Below are 17272 nucleotides of genomic sequence, written 5' to 3'. Positions count from 1 at the left end.
TACTGAACATCTACCACTGGCCCTACATTGGGCTCATTCAATCATAACTATGAAGTACAGTTTTCCTGGCCCCCTTTTGTACATGAGAAAAGTGAGGCTCAGAAAAGTTCATTTACCCAGCATCATATAATTAGTAAGTTATGAACAAAGAGAGGGTTTGAACTTAGTGAGCCTGACTCTAAAGCCTATGCTTGTCTCAGAAATCTGGAACTTAAAACAAAACCATGGGTTCAAATTTTGACTGTTATTTTTTTAGGGATTGTATAACTTTGGACAAATTACTTGTATTTTCTCTTAGCATTTTCATCCTTAAAATGGGATAATATATAATGTCTATTTCATAAGATTGAAGATTAAGATCATATTTATATATCATTTAGAACAGTGCCTGGTACATACTAAATTCTTCAAAAATGTTAACTATGCCTAATTATTTTTTCCATGCTATTCTTGAGGATTGTAATTCTCTCACCAACATTTTCCTGTACTCTAAAATTTTGATATTCTTGAACTTACTTTTGTATATTGTTTGCCCAACAGCAAGAATCTCAGAATGACCTTGAATCAAGGTTTATAAACATAATCTAATCAAGCTGCAGTCATCTTGTTCTCTAAATTTGTCTTGAGACCAACAAGACGTTTGGATGTCTCACTTATACTCACAAAATATCTATTATTGTTTTTAATTTATAAAATATCATTGATCTCTTTAATAAGTGGTCTATATTTTTTTATAATTATTGTTTTAGCAGAAATAAAAATACCTCAGAAGGTTTTTGTAGAATCACTCACAACCCCAAGATCCTGACTTGCCTTTTCCCTCCCAGGGAAAGCGCACTATGGGTGGGGAGTGCCTGAGACCAGAGAAGTGCAAACGCACAGCCAGCCTGGAGCACATTCTGGCAGTAGCTGGTGAAAATGAGAGGGCCTATGAGCACATGATCCCACTCAGAGAAATCCTCACACAAATCCATCAGGAGCCACCTAAGATAATAATTCGCTGAGGTCTTCAGTGATGGGAGAGAGTTGGGGTAAACTGGGTGGCCATTTAGAGAGGAACAGGCAAGTAAAATGTGGTGGTGAATATCCACTGAGGACTACTATGCAGCAGATAGAAGCAATAAATTTGATTTAATTAAGCAATGTGGACAGATCATAAAAACTGTGGGGTGGCAGACTATGCTGGGCTGATAATTTGAAAGTATTGGTAGAGTCCCTTGAAGGATCGGAGAAAAGTATATTAAACTTTCCCATCTGGGAAACTCCTGGTACTCTCTCCAGCATTAGGGATTCCCAAGAAAATAGGCCAAGCCCTTGATTTTGAGGCTTGTCCTTATGAAACTTATTTTTGTAATAGAGAAGCTAAGACTAGATATAATTATACCTAAGAGTTGCTTTCAGGAAACCTCTTTGGTTGCTCAGATGTGGCCTCTCTCTCTAAGCCCAACTCTGCAAGGAAAATTATTACCCTCCCCCCTACATGGGACATGACATCCGGGGGTGAAAGACTCCCTGACAATGTGGGACATGACTCCTAGGGTTGAGCCTGGCCCTGGCACCATGGGATCAACAATACCTTCTGGACTAAAAAGGGGAAAAGAAGTGTAATAAAATAACTTATCAGTGGCTAAGAGAGTTCAAATGGAGTTGAAAGGCTATTTTGGAGGCTACTCATATGCTTCAGCTAGGTAACGCTAATTACCATGGTTTGCCATACCCCAACTACCATCACTCCTGTTAACCCTAAAGAACACGTAGGGCTTTAACTGAGACTCTACAAAAGTTTCATGTACTAAGTTTACTTTCCTGAAACCTATAACCCCCAGAAGGTTCCTAGGCCAGATAAGTCCTGAAACCCAGAGGGGCCAGCCTCTCCAAGAACATCAGCTAATTTCATCCCTCCATCCAATAGTGTTGGTACTCCTTTTCAACATGAAAAAGAATGGGCATAGCCCAAATACCTCTACAGATTGGGAGTAGGACCAAAGGAGGAGAAGGAGTTAAAGCAGAGAAGATAGAATTTAACAAGCAAGTATGACTGTTGAATCACTATAATGATATGTCTTTCAGCTTCCAGTGTTTCGGAACAATCAGAAGGAAAAACCTGAAAATGTGGACTGGTAACCAATACCAAATTTTGAAAACTGTTCTATAACTACTGGTTACAATGTACTTGGGAAATTATTGGAGTTTTTTGGTATGTATGTTGTATTTCACAATAAAAAAAAATTTAAACTGGGGTGAAAAAAAGGAAAGAGTAAGGTTGATAGCGTAAAACTATCTATGTAAATCAAAGTTGTCTACACATGAGACAATATGACTTGTTTTAGGTAGATACACATTATTTATGGATATTGTTTAAACATATCAGAGGGGCCTTGCATTGACCAATGAAGATAATGTGCTATGCACACAGAGAATGATGAACTCTGCAGCTGAGATTCAATGAAACCAAACAAAATAAGAGAAAGGTTCAGATCAAACACAACAGGCACATGGAAGAAAGCATGAATGATCCTAATTCAAAGAGATCAAAAAAATTTCACGGAGGTAATGGCATTGTAGCTACCAGAGAGCAGAATTTAGATGGACCAAGGTAGGAAAGACATTTGAAGGCAAAGACATGTTTAGGCAGAGGCTCTAAAAGGAAAGGATGGAGGTCAATTCAGGAAGGGATCTAGTGTGTGAGGGAGGGAGAGGTTGAGATGGAATGGCTGGAAATGTCTGGAAGATGAAGGAAGGCCAGAGGAGAGGTGGTCTTGAAAACCACCCTACGGACCGTGCTTTGTAGACAATGGTCAGTCAGTGAATATTTTAAACTTAGGAAGACACATGTATTTAAGAAAGATATTCTAAGTTAAAGGTAGATGGGGAAAGAACAGGCAAAAAGCAGAGAGGGCCATCCTTGGAATCATTTACATCAGGATTACATGAACAATTGTTAGAAATGCAGATTCTTAGATACTACTCTAGTTTAAAACATCAAAAGGTATCAAGGTAGAGCCTTGTAATCTCTGTTTTTAAACTAGCCTCCTCATCCCACCCCTCATGGCCCTTAGCACACTGGGGATTGAGAACAATATTGTTTTTAATCATGGCTGTATATTAGAATCAGTTGGGGGAGGTTTTAAAACTCCTGTTGCCTAGGTTGTTTTCCAGACCAATTAAATTTCTGGGGACAGAGCCCAGGCATCAGTATTTTTATAGCTCCTTGAGTGATTCCAATGTGCAGCCAAGGTTGAGAACCACCGCATTAGAAGAAGGTTAACGTCTCCAGTGAAACTTCTCCTAAAAACTCAGAAGCCAGCGAGACTTCCTTTCATTTCAGCTTCATTTAATCTCCAGCTAATTTGATTCTCTACTTAATTGGATCAAAGCCTCAGGCTCTAAATCACTTCTATTAAAAATATAAATTACTCAACCTTTTATTTCAGGAACCCCCAGGCACACAGTATAGTGCTTTCCTATCCCTGATCCTGGGCAATTGACATTTGATTATCATAAAAGGGCTAAAGTTGGAATTAAATAAAAGCAGCAAGATCCCTGCTCTGGTTCAGTATGATAAAAAGCAACAATGACAGGTAGATAGGGTGTGCGATATACCCCGTGTTAGGCTCACTTTGAAATCATGTACATTCAAAAATCGAGCATATTTGACGTGTATATCAATGAAGTTAACAGGAATGAGTTTGAATTTTTTTTAAAGCAACAAACTGTATTTATAACCCAGAGTAGCACTAAGACACATGAATTACATCCTGGACTTTTTCTTGATTCTTCCCAAAATCATTTTTGAGAATTCAGAGCATTTGCATGTATACCAGAATTTTCTGAAGGTTCAGAGCAAGAGCAGATATACCATAATATCAAATATATTAAATAGCTTTGTCAAAAAATCTTCTTTGTGCTCCCACAAAAGGGAATATATCATCAGCAAGTTTTTTCTGCAAAGTTTAGCCCCTGCTGTATTGTCTAGCCCCTTTTCTCTCAGTATTTATTTTTGCCTCCTCCTTATTCACATCTTTTTCTTACACTCAAATTTCTATTTTCATTGTGAAATATAACATGCATTAGAAAAATGCATAAAATTTAAATAGCAAACACATCAAGAAAGACAACAAAATGGACATCCCAGAAACCCACCCCACCCCCACATTTATCTTTTCCAAGCACGATCCCTCCCCCACTCATCCAATAGAAATAACCAATATGAGAAGGTTTTTACTATTCATGTCCTTGTTTTTCTTTATAGTTTTACTGCCTAGGTATATATCCCTAAACCATGCAATTTAGTTTCTTCACTTTCTGAACTTTTTATACATGGATCAAGTTGGATACATTCTCTTATATCTTGATTTTCTTCCTTAACAGAGATTGGTAAGATTTTTCCATGCTGGAGCATGGAGCTGTGTTCACTTCCACAACTTCATAGTTCCCGTTTCACAATATGCACATCTATTCTACTGTTGGAGACTGAGTTGTTTCCAGTTTGGGGAGATCATAAAAAACACTTCAGGGAACATCTTAAAATACATTGGTATGCATTTTTCTAGAGATGAAAATGGGTAAAAAGACCTGTATGTCTACACCAGACACTTTTCCAGAAATGTGGTACAGTCAGCCCCACAGGAATGTATGAGTATTCCTGATACTCAACATCCCCGAAAACATTTGATGTGATTCGTGTGGTTGACTGATATTTTAATTTACATTAATCTGATTACTGTTTAGGTGCCAGGAGTTGTCATACTTATCGGCCATTTCAGGTTTCTGTTTTGTGAAGTGTCTTTTACCCATTTTTTTCTTGGTTGTCTGCCTTTTTCTCCTGACTTGTAGGAGTTCCTTATGTATACTGAATAATAATCCTTTATCAACTGTATGTGTTGTAAATACCTTCCACTTTAGTCTCTCTTTTTATTGTGTCTTTTGTTAAACATTTACCAGCACACCATTGGCTTTGGCTATCCCTTTTCTCCTGTCTTCTCACAGTCCGTACCCTCCCTATTCATAATCTGATTCCTCAAGATATGCTCCTGAACAATATTAATTTCCCACTTAAAATACTCTCAGACAAGTGTTAAAATAATAAAACTTTTTTGCCCCATTACACAAGGTTAAAAGCAAGTGACAATTAAAAAAAAAGTAATTCATATGAGAGCTAAATGGTCAATATCACCAGTATACAAAAAAGCTTATATTAAACCACAAGAAAAAGTCAGTGATAATTTTATAATGGGCAAAAAAGCATGAACAGGAAATTCATAAAAGAAGAAATACAAAAGGTCAATAAACACATGATCTGCTTAACACCATTAAACAAATGCTAGTAGATATAATTTGATTAAAAACGTTCATCTCATAACCAATAATAGGACAAAGCTTGACCAAACTCTGCTTTAGTGAGCATATGGGAAATAGGGACCCTTATGAACAATTAGTGGAAACACAAATGTATTTGAACTTGCTGGACAAGTATTTGACACTATGCATCATAAAATAAATGTAATGCACATATCCTTTGAATCCGAAATCTACCTTCTTAAAGTTTACCTTAAAGAAATAATTGCTGAGATATACAAAAATGAAGGTAGATATTATTCATTACACTTTTATTCATTACAGAATTATTAATAGAACTGAAAAGAAGTGAAGGTCCTGGAAACTTTCTGACTGGTGAATGGCTTCACGGGACTACACTTGCACTGTCTAATGAGGGAGTTTCAAAAGCCTCATTTGAAAGCTTTTGCTTTTATTTTATTTGTTTAATGTGAGTTCATCAACTTCAAAAACTAGCAGATTTCACTTAAACATCTTGAATGAGGGCTTCTGTAGAAAAATGAGATTCAGCAACTCAGAGCACCTGTATTTCCCCATGATCCTAATCAGCTGGAGTTGGTCAGCTACCCACAGTTTGCTGTTTCCTTGTACCAGGCCCAGCTCACTCATTCCTAATTACCTGCTTAACACCTGAGGCATTTAAATTTACAACTTCTAGACTAATAATTCTTTACATTCTAACTGCATTTAGAATAGAGACCTGCCAAATACTTGATGTTTTTCTCTTTTGAAATAACTTCTTTTTCCTAGTTATGAAAGCAAGGCATGTTCACTGCAGAAAATTTGAAATCAAAGAAATGCACAAAAAGAAAAAATCAATAATAGCACTTCCTATTAATAACTTGAATAGAGGGCGGGCCACGGTGGCTCAGCAGGCAGGAATGCTTGCCTGCGATGCCAGAGGACCCGGGTTCGATTCCCGATGCCTGCCCATGTAAAAGAAAATAAAAAATAATAACTTGAGTAGAATTTATGTATATGTTCCTTTAATTATTTGGTCCATACATATATATTTTATATAAAGTTGAAGCTATGTATTATATCCTGATATTTTCCAGCATTATGTATACAAGGCCTTGCTTCATAAACCGTTTCCATCATTTTTAATGAGTACATAATATTCTGTATATAATATTCTGGATAATCTACATAGCTATTCTTCTGATGTTGGACATTTGGCTGTGTTTTATGGGAGGGGAGTTGTTTGGTTTGGGTTTGGGTTTTACTCTAATGCTGGAGTGAAGGTCTTTTGCAATAGTTTAGTGTATTTCTATGTGATCTATATGAGAGATTCCCAGAGATGGAATTTCCAGATCAAAGTATATGAACATTTTGAAGGTTCTTGATACATATAGGATCACCAAATTGCTTTCCTAAAGATGGGATAAATTTATAGTCTCTCTAATAAGGTATGAAAGGCCTCTCCCCAGGTGTTTATCTTTTCCCCAAGATTCGATATAATGGAAACATTTTTTACCAGGAAGTTTTCTAAAGTCAATTTAGTTCTATTTATTGGGGTACCTACCCATCTCAGCGAACACCTTAATAACTTTACCTTTGCCATTAGGGCTTTGCCAGAACATGGAACAAACACAGGCAGGATTCACTCCGAGAAGCTGGTAATCATTCCTAAATTCAGTTCTAAAATTGCTCATAAATTAAAGATAAAAGAAAGGGTACCTGAAATGCTAACCAAGAGCTTGCTGTCATCCCCTGCAAATCCTTACTGTCCAAAGACCAGAGGACTGTCTCCCAAGAAGTGAAATTGCCAGAGTGAGAGTGGGTTACAATCGTAAAGTGCTCCACTTTCTGAGACAGTCACCTGCAGATGTTTTGGCCCCAGGTACCAAGACCCCACATCAGATGTGAGATCTGAGCCCCTGGAAGTTGAGGGGTGAAGAGCCAGGAGAACACAGCTGCAGATGATGAGGTCATCAGCACAATTTGGGAAATGGATGAGTCCACTGGGGAGAGAAAAAGAAAAAGCATGTCACTTTTCTTTTTTCTTGTTTGAAGTCACTAAGCTTCAGGGTGCGAGAGGGAATTGTTGCCCTGACTTTATTCTTTGGGAGGCGGGTGGCTGCCTGCCAGAGGCAGCTGCACACACGGGGTCATTTGCATTGCATGCAGTCTCTGGTTTTAGAGGGAAGCTCTTCCTTTCCTTAGATCATCTGCTTCTTTAGAGTCAGAGCCACTGCCTCACACAGATTGTGTTCGCCCTTTAATCTTTTCCCCACCCCTCCCTCTCCCTGACTAACTCCGTGCAGTTTAACAAGCTTCCCAGACGCAGGTCCAGCAGGCTCATCCCTATAGCTTTGAAAGCCAGCTGGCAGACAAAGGAGGAATTATTTCATACACTCGTGGCAGGGTGCGGGAGAGAGGCACTTTGTGGAACACATGGGGTTCCCGTGCCTTGATCTCTCCCTCTCTTGCCTTCCTCGTCTAGGTGTTAACACCTAGCCCTCCGCTGCTCCTGGCCTCCTCAGGCACGATTGTGATGGCTGAACTTTCAACCGCGTGGAAAACCTGACCGGTACCCCAGGCGAGCAGTTTCCCAGGAGGAGGGGCACATTCTCTTTTGTGTGTGCGCACATTCTTGAAGTTTCACCAAGGTGATGCCGGGACTAAAAGGGATGGGGACCCGGCCCTCCAATTGGGGAAACTTGCTTTCAGTTAAATGAGGCACTTCTTTTCTTTTGGATGGTGCAGGGAAATCAAAGCAGAGAGAGTAAAACAGAAGGTAGACGAGGCAGGGACATGGACGAATGGCCCTTTTTCTGCAGAGAAAAGCCAGCCTATTGCTTATTAACTGACAAGAATGTTTCAGGTGTCATTTTATTTTTTTCTTTCTCCATTTTGAGATGATTTCAGTCATTACATCAGAAATTATATCAAATAGAAACTAAGTGGCTCATTTCAACGTCTTCTTTAAAGCTCAAAGTGCATAGAAGCCATGTACTATGAGCCAATAAAAAGAGCAATCAGAGAGTCCTATTAGTCACTGCTGGGCACCTATGTCATGGGACAGGCACCATATATTATTAAGTCCTGTCCTCAGAGAATCTAGCAATCAGCAAAGCAGAGAGTCTCAATATTGGAAGGATGTGACTTTATCGATGGCATTTGGGAGGTCTTGATTTGTATTATTAATGTCACTGCGAGGTATCTTGGGGGTGTTTGTTTCTTTAAATCCTTGCATTAAGAGTGAGAAAATTGCTATTAACTGGAATCTAAATGACCAGGCTCCTTCATACTTTGAGAATAAAGTGGCAACTTTGAGAGTTAAAAGGCAAAAAGAAAAAAAAATCACATTTTTTTTTAAATGGGCTACAGCACTCTCTCAAGCACCCTGGTATCTGATTTCCATGGTGATGATTCTACAGTCCTTCCAATAAGAAAGAAAAGGGCCTCTAACAACCACTTACACTAGGCACTGGTTAACACTTTTATACACTTCATTTTGCTTAATCTTCACAACCTTAGGATATAGATATTATTGCCATTTCATAAGCTAGCTTCTAGCTCTATATATTTCCAACAGTTTTCCTCCTTCACTACTCACATTTCCCATGTCAAGCACCATATGACACTTTCTCATTGAGAATCAACCTCTGGTCCTGCATCATGTGCCATGTTGCCAGGTGGGTGGGTCAGCCCAGTGAGTTGTAGGATGTGCCTGGAATCCATTCCTACACCAAGACGGCCAACAATAAAGCAACCACACATGGAAGTGACTTTGATCCACATAAATCTGTCCCACTAAACCCAAACTAATTGCGTCTCCAACTCATCTACCTTGGATCATTCCAACCCTAAGCAAAAGAGGAGGAAATAGAACAGAGGGGACGTTGCAATGAGGACTCATTTCCACTCAAGGGAGTTAAAATATCTTACTTTTGCAAAATCTGCAAACTAAATAAACTTATGAGCACATTGCTAGGATCCATCCAAGAACTTCAAAGGGGGCCCAGAAGCTTAAGCTTTTTCAGCTTCATAGTAAATTGGCCTCTGCCCAGGGATGCTACCATTGTCCAAAGCATTTGGCATTGCTTCAGAGCCTACTTCATGCTTGTCTGAATGGCAAAATATAGCCTAAAATTTTCCAAGATCACTCAGCAAAGAAGTGGTAGAGTCCAGACTGTAACTCAGCCTGTTGTCTGACTCCTTCAAGTGCACAGAGAGCAAAACCCAGGACTGGAGTGCCCCTTGGCTGCGTGCTCCAGACACTGGGGATTTGCTTACTCTTACAGCATGAGCTCTTTGGGGAAACGTTTTGTTTTGCCCCAAACCTCAACGCATGGCTTTAATCCCACTGCATTTGTCATCTTCAGCCTCACTGAATACAGAGAAAGAGAGGCTTCACCAGCTCACAGGAGAGGTGAATAGGTTTAAACTTCACCGCAGATGGCCTCATCAACCAGTGCCAGATTTTCATCAACAACTGGTGTGGCTAGTGGCATGGCAAAGAACCACAGCTAAGCCTGGCTCCTGTCCATCTCTGAGATAACAGAGACCAAGAGGGGGATGGGGATGGGGGGACAGAAAAGGCTCAACAGTTTGGAATGGAGGAGGGAAAAGAATAGAAGTGTGGGAATGAGGAGGAACAGGGGATATTTCACTATAAGCAGGGGCAAGTGGCTTAACAGAATAAGAATGGAAACAAGCACACTGAGGTTGTCTGATTTGTTTACTTGTTTAATACCTGCTTCATTCCACAAAGGATCGGCATCCCCTTTTATTGAGTTAGGGCTATATCAAGCTGAAAACAATCTTCTTCATTCTCTTCTTTGCATATAGAAAGGAGAAAGTAACATTTAAATTTTCTATTATTTTCAAATGTCATCCTTTCTCTCTGCATGTAGTTAGCCTCTGCCCCACCCCTGCCCCCTGCAGCCATTCTCAATTTATTTTCCTCAACACATGACCATGAGAGTATGCATTTGCCACTGCTGACTGCCACACATCAGCAGTTGATTCAAACAAGGAGAAAACATAGAATAAAGTACACACACACACACACAATAGAAAGAGAAAGGAAAAAACACATGACCAGGCCTCTAATCTTTAGGAAGTCACCAGAATCCTTTCCAAGCCAACTAATTCCATTCCGTGGTGTGTGTACGTGTGTGTGCGTATGTGCATGCACGTGCACGCATGCATGTGTAAGGTGTGTGTGCTGCACATCTTTAAGCCTGGGTGAGCACAGAGCACACAGATGTCCATGAACTCTGAGCTACGTGAGGCAGAAGAAGTGCTCCTGGCAGCAGTCATGGTCCAGATGATCATCAAAGAACTGCTGTCCTGCTCAAGTTTTGTGCTAAACATGCCAGAGGAAGAAAGGGCAGGGCTGGTGATGCTTGTTTGGCATTTCTTTGTAGTCTGGGCCTTTTCTTTCCCTGAGGTGGTGGTTGTTGTTAACTGGGGTTGTGTGAAACCCCTTCTGTGCAGAAACTGGAGTTTCTGCTTTGAAGCCAGTGTCTTTGTTTGTCACCTAACTTGGTGCCATTTTTGTCAGGCACATTTGAATTGAAGTCTGGTCAATGCCTGCCACCGAGAATTCAGTAAGAGTGTTTGCCAGGTGGGAAAACACACTTACAGTGGGGTGCGATGGGACAGTTGTGGGTTGGGTGGAGGGGAGAGATGCCTGCATATAAAAATACAAAATAAAATACTGTAAATGTTGACTTGCATTGATGGATCAGAGTCCACAGCTCTCCTTTGGGATTTTAATGTCTAAAAAAGAGTCTTCTAGGGCAGGGAAGAAGAGGGGGAAAGGCAAGTTTGATATATTGCTGGGTTATAGAAAAAGAAAAGGGTGAGAAGGGAGACTTTTATAAAATATGATTAAAATATTAATGACCGCCATTGAGACCAAGAAAGGGGTTACTAGATATTAACATGGAAAGCAGTTAATTCAGGGTTTCCCCAAAAAGTTTATGACATATTCATTTCTTCAAATTTATATTCAAAGTTTTAATTTAGAAATCACTCAGATGGGCTAAATACTAAATTCTAAAGCACTAGAGTCAAGTGCATTTTCATCTCATCCAGTGTTAGGTTTTAAGATTGGTAAATATTTTTTATTAGCAAAAGTGGTCTGAATATCCTTAAATCCCCCATTAATTACACACAAACCTGAACAAAAACTACTGTCCACGTGAAAGTTGGAGAATCTCTGACCTGAAAAGAGAAACAAAATAAAAAAGCAAAAAAAGAAGACTGAGTATGTCATTTTACTGCGAATGAGGCAAAAGCAGAGCTCCTAGAGTATTTCTGCCTGCAGATGCAGGGTTTGCTCCATTCCCTTTCAGTGTGGAGCTCCTGTTATTGTGATTTGTGTCATGATTTGTCTATTGTTGTGACAATTAAACCAGAGAGTGTAGTTTTCGCTTATGGCAGGGAGTTGCTGATAAAGTTAGCATGCAAATTATTCCTAACTCAGCTCCACTGTACTTCAAAGCACTAACTTGTTTGTTCAATCCTACCATTAATTAGCAATTGAACTCAGGCAAAGTAACTAAGTAAACCAGGCCCTGGGGATTTCAGTCTCTTTCCTGTGGACAAGATGGCTTTGAAATGCTGGCAACTCTAACAGTCCATGTTTCTACAACTAACACTTTAGGCTGATAACGTCGCACTGGACTTGAACCGTCGGCCATATTTTAGGACTGTGACAGGTTAACTCAGGGAGAGTGATATCAGCATACAGGCTGGGTTTCCTTCTGGAGCCAAAAACTGCTCCCCACACCTTAGTTGGGTGCTGGCAATCCTGGGCTTTGGGGCCCAGTTACTAGGAGATAAAGATGGGCAAACCCATTGTCAGTAACTGGAAAGAAAAATACATCCCCACCCAAGCCCAGACTGTTTGCATCTTCATGGTTCATATTTATTTGAGTGACCCAACACACACACAGCAGCAGACCCACAACGAAGTACCCCTTCAAAATATTCTTTGAGCAAAGATTCAACACATGTTTAATGGACATGTTCCAAAACACTTTACCCAGCAGCAAAAAGAAAACATACAGAAATACATTCACATTACTAATTTACTTGCCTTGGCTGAATTAGACTCAATATATGAAAGAAAAATCGAAATATACTAGAAGTTTCAGAACTTAAAGAAAAAGGACTTAAATATTTTAAGCATAGATGTAACAAGCTATTAAAACTAAAAAATTATTGATTACACTTTCAAAATGGAAATGAAGTCTGAGAGGCGTCTTACAGGCTAAGTCATCATATTGCAATGGCTAGAGAAGCGCATAAAATAGGTGAGAGATAATAAAGCCTGGTACAGTGGAATTGCTGAATGCCACTGGAAGAAATGTCTGTCAGTAAAAGAGCTCATGACACTGCCACTTCCCAACAATGCAGTTACTTACCAAATTAAAGATTTAGCTGCAAACACGCAGACTGAGTTGCTATCTCTTCTCTGTAACTGTACTTTTGCCTTATAAATTGAAGCATCCACAAACATGGTCATCTTGCTTGTTTTAGTCCAATATGAGCATCAACTAATCATTGAAAAAGATCATCTTTAAATGGCTGCTTGACAATAAAAGCAAGTGTGCTGAAAAACTCAAAGCGCTAAATCACTTTTGTTTCATCTCTTAATTTATCCTAGAACGACTGTGTTACATTTGAGCTATACTGCCAAAGCAATAGCAGGTAAAATTGCTGTCACCTTGACACAAATCACCACAGTGGCACCAAACTGTGCCAGGAGCTACTGTATACGTCAGCACCACACACCTGCAGTAAAAGAAAAGGGGCAGCTTCTCATAGGAATGCACTTATGAAGCGATAAAAAAGCATTATTTTAAATAAACTTGACCCTTCAGGATACAGTTTTAAAGAACTCCATGTAACAAAATGGGAAGCACATAGAAAGTGCTGTTGCTGCATATTGAAGTTCAATGGTTTTTTCTATGAATGGCTTGAAGAAAAGCAATTATATAATTGCATTTCAAGCTGAACTACTCACTTTTTCCATGGAATGCCAAATTTACTTGAAAGAGTGACTCATTAAAACTATGGTTACTCAAAAAAAGTATTTGCAAAATCCCCTTGGGGGAACGGCGAGAAAAGGGAAAATTCAACTTCCCCAAGTGGAGAATTCTTGATATTCTCACAAGCCATGGAGACAATCAAAACAATAGGCTGAGCCCCCAATTTGGGGATTTGTTCATATGAAACTTAACCCCCCAAAGGATAGGCTAAGCCTACTTAAAATTAGGCCTCAGAGTCACCCCCAAAAGAACCTCTTCTGTTGCTCACATGTGGCCTCTCTCTCTCTCATCTTGCCAACAAGACAAGCAAACTCACTGCCTTCCCCGTCTGTACCTGGGGCATGACTCCCAGGGCTGTGGATCTTCCTGGCAACGTGGGACAGAAATCCTAGAATGAGCTGGAACTCGGCATCAACAGATTGAGAAAACCTTCTCGACCAAAAGAGGGAAGAGTGAAATGAGACAAAATGTCAATGGCTGAGAGGTTCCAAACAGAGTCAAGAGGTTATCCTGGAGGTTATTCTTATGCATTAAGTAGATATCACCTTGTTAGTCAAGATGTAGTGGAGAGACTGGAGGGAACTGCCCGAAATTGTAGAGCTGTGTCCCAGTAGCCATGTTTCTTGAAGATAATTGTATAACGATATAGCTTTTGCAGTGTGACTGTGTGATTGTGAAAACTTTGTGTCTGATGCTCCTTTTATCTACCATATCATCAGATGAGTAAAACATATGGAATAAAAATAAATAATAGGGGAAACAAATGTTAAAATAAATTTAGTAGATTGAAATGCTAGTGATGAATGAAGGGAGGGGTAAGGGGTATGGTATGTAAGAATTTTTTCTGTTTTCTTTTTGTTTCTTTTTCTGAATTGATGCAAATGTTCTAAGAAATGATCATGATGATGAATATACAACTGGGATGATATTGTGAATTACTGATTATATATGTAGAACAGAATGATATGTTAACAATGTTTGTATTTGTTATATTTTTTAAAAATCAAAAAATTAATAAAAATAAATAAATAAGTAAAACTATGGTTATTTAGATGTGGGTATTTGGCAAACATTTTCTAGAAATGAATGAAGTGACCCTGTCACTTCAAATAAAACAACTAATGCTATTTGTTGCCAGGATGAAAGTTGAAACTCCAAGCAAAAGTTAGAATTTTGGAAAACTTGTTTCCGTGATCTTGACAACTTCGTCAAAACTTAAAGATTCTTTTGATGAAATCAGTGGTGATATTAATGAATGGAATTTTTTGATGTTTTATATTTAAATGTATCTTTGGTTCACTAAGTGACCCAACCTTTTCCAGATGGTTAATACCTGATATTGCAAAATCATGCCTTAAGGTTAAAAGAGCCCAAGTGCAAGACAAATTGATTAATATTTATGTGGCAGGATACAAAAAAGTTTATTAGTTGGTGTCAGATTCTGCATTGCAACTAACTGTTAAGAAATCACCACATGGGGACCAGACTCCTGGGGATGAGCCTGGCCCTGGCATCATGGGATTGAGAAAGCTTTCTTGACTAAAAGGGGGACAAGAAATGGAGCAAAATAAAGTTTCAGTGGCTGAGACATTTCAATAGAGTTGAAAGGTTATTCTGGAGGTTATTCTTATGTATTATACAGATATCCCTTTTTAGATTTTAGTGGATTAGAATAGCTAGAAGGAAATATCTGAAATTGTTGAACCCAGTAGCCTTTATTCTTGATGATTATTGCATAACTATAGAGCTTTCCTGGTGTGATCATGTGATTGGGGAAACCTTGTGAGTGACGTTGCCTTTATCCAGTGTATGGGCAGACGAGTAAGAAAATAAAGACAAAGAATAAATACATAATATGGGGGCATGGGGGGGGCATGGGGGGCATAGAATGTTCTGGCAAACATTTTCTCGAAAATGAATGTTCTGAGTACTCATTTTTATTTCTACTATTTTTTTTGAGTAATGAAAATGGTCAAATATTGACTGTGATGATGAATGCACAACTATGTGATGAAACTGTGAATCACTGATTGTACACTTTGGATGATTATATGGCATGTACAGCTCAATAAAATTGCTCTAAAAAAAAAAAAACACCGCATGTCAAGTTTTGGTGTAGTATCAAAGAAGAATATCCATGACTGTCTGTAAAGCCTATTACAATACCCCACTTTCCAACTACATAATTGGCTGAGGCAGCATTTTCTTCTTATACTTCAATCAAATCAACACTTCCCAACAGATTGAATGAAGAACAGAAATGAAACTCTAACTTCTATTAAACCAAATATAAAAGAGACTTGCAAAAAATGTAAAACAATGGCATTCTTCCCATTAATTATTGTTTTGTAAAGTAGCTATTTTTCCAAAAAAATCCCATTTGCATTAATATAGAATTGGTTTATTTTTAATGTATTAATAAATATATATTTTTTGAAATCAATCATTTTACTCTGTTTATGCCATCGTCATACTTAAATTGGCAGAACTTCCATGACAGAGGAGACTAGAGACCTGTCATGCAAGGGAAAATAAGTGAAGGTATTCATAAAGCTTGAGAGAAGTACCATGGTAATACAAGGACGACTACCACAATCTCAGACAACAGGACAACAGCATCAATGTTTGCAAGTGAGTAGTAGCCACAGAGAGTACATACGTGGTTGTTGGCCTGAGATCACTGTTTCCTAAGGCTTAGTTATTATGCTTGTTAAGCAGACAACCTGTAACACAGATGTAAATGGAGTAGGGTGACACTTCTGTTTAGTAAATTCTACAAGTTCTTGGGCAGGTCCTACAAATCTCTCTTATCTGCAATAATGTTTGTTGAAATGTGGTTCTGCAATAGTAATCCCATTATGATGCTCAGGCAAACTTTACCACCAGTGAAACTCTTAGACCAAAAAATACATAGCCACAAATACCACACTCATACATCGTGAATTCAAATGGAGCCAGTATAGAGCAGGAAAGATTATTCAAACAGAAGGTCCTCATCCTTCTCTTCAGCCAGAAGATTGGCAGGCTCCATCACCTCCCCAGCTGCTCTCCGCTGCTCCAAGTCCTTCTCAGATTTTTCCTTGAGAATCTTTTTCTTCTCCTGTATTTTCTTTGGTCTATAGAAATCTTCTCACTCTCTCTCATCCAGCTCTGTGATGATATAAGCAAGCGTACGTTCAATCCGAGGAATGATGACATGTTCAATGGCATTTACACCCCTGTTGGTTATCTTAATGCTTCGTCCAAAGTAACAAAGGAAGTCTGCAGTGAAGCTAGTTCCACCAGTAGTTCCACTGCTTTGGCATAATTTCTCTTTAACTTAGCCAGCTGTTCCCCACCTCTGGCTAAACCAGTCAGTTTGTAACTGTCAGTTCCTTCATGGTAATGTTCGAACACTGGCAAGGTAACTCCTGCTACATTATCTTTCTTTGCACGAATCTTCACTTGGGCTGTATTCACATTTTGGATAACTGTGGTGCTGAAGTCCCCAGCTGTGAACTTGGCCTCAGCAAGTGAAAAGGCAGCTTCTCTCATCACTTCGCCCATCAACATTTTAGTATTCGCGAGGGAAAGATCTCAATTCGGTCTTTGCCCCACATTCTGACGATGACTGTATGGCTCTAGTCCCCGCCGGGCAATCGTGGCTGCAATAGTTCCAGTCCTCGCACGCCACTCTAATAAATATTTTAATGTTCTGTTTTTAACTTCTAATATAATAAATATTGATAGATATAGCCCACAGAAATCAAAGTTTGGGGAAACCTTCAAAAAGTTTGAAGATAATGAAGGAGTCCAGAAATCAAAATATTTGAGACCTGCTGACATACTATTATATTCATCCCATTGTATCTTACTCTTTTGTTTATTATTCATTGTCTCCTTCATTATATGGTAAACTCCTTGAGGATGAACATTGTATCTTA

The 17272-nt window shown here is 39.0% G+C and overlaps 1 pseudogene; it reads right to left on the bottom strand.

The window, feature by feature from the left end:
• Window positions 1-15780: 15780 nt before the first annotated feature.
• On the bottom strand, window positions 15781-17017 carry LOC143660861 (V-type proton ATPase subunit D pseudogene; annotated as a pseudogene).
• Between the last annotated feature and the right edge of the window lie 255 nt (window positions 17018-17272).

Source organism: Tamandua tetradactyla, chromosome 2 (assembly GCF_023851605.1).
Source record: "Tamandua tetradactyla isolate mTamTet1 chromosome 2, mTamTet1.pri, whole genome shotgun sequence".
Taxonomy (NCBI): Eukaryota; Metazoa; Chordata; class Mammalia; order Pilosa; family Myrmecophagidae; genus Tamandua; species Tamandua tetradactyla.
The sequence above is the reverse complement of the archived record's forward strand: the minus strand, read 5'-3'. Positions and strand labels throughout refer to the sequence as shown.